The sequence below is a fragment of the Charadrius vociferus genome, unplaced genomic scaffold (genome assembly GCF_000708025.1).
Source record: "Charadrius vociferus isolate BGI_N301 unplaced genomic scaffold, ASM70802v2 scaffold662, whole genome shotgun sequence".
Classification (NCBI taxonomy): domain Eukaryota; kingdom Metazoa; phylum Chordata; class Aves; order Charadriiformes; family Charadriidae; genus Charadrius; species Charadrius vociferus.
Window position 1 is genome coordinate 325,523 of NW_009647412.1, and position 421 is coordinate 325,943.

A 421-nucleotide genomic window follows, 5' to 3' on the forward strand; every position below is an offset into this window, starting at 1 on the left:
CCCAGTTTTCAGCTGCTCCTTATCTTTTTATTTGAGAAGATGCGTGTAACTGGCATGTCGCACGTGCTGATGGCCCTAGCCTGAATGTGTACTCCTGCAGCTGACTGCAGACACACGCTCCTGTTGAGTGGGATGAGCTCCGCAGCCTGTCCCTACAGACAGGAATGAGGTAAATAAGCCAGGGCTGTGCCGTGGGCCTCGGGAGGTGAGGAGGAAGCCTGCAAACAACTGCGAACCACAGAGTACGCCTTACCCTCTCTTAGATGCCGGGAGATGTGAATTTTACAGAGGACTGTTACAGAGGTTAGCAGTTCAGCTAGGTAACAATGGGTTTTCCTGCTCAGCTGTGCGGATCTCGCCCTCAATACAGGCAGCAAATCCAGCAGTGGTCTCCTCCTGCCCCGCACGCTGCTCAGCGCCG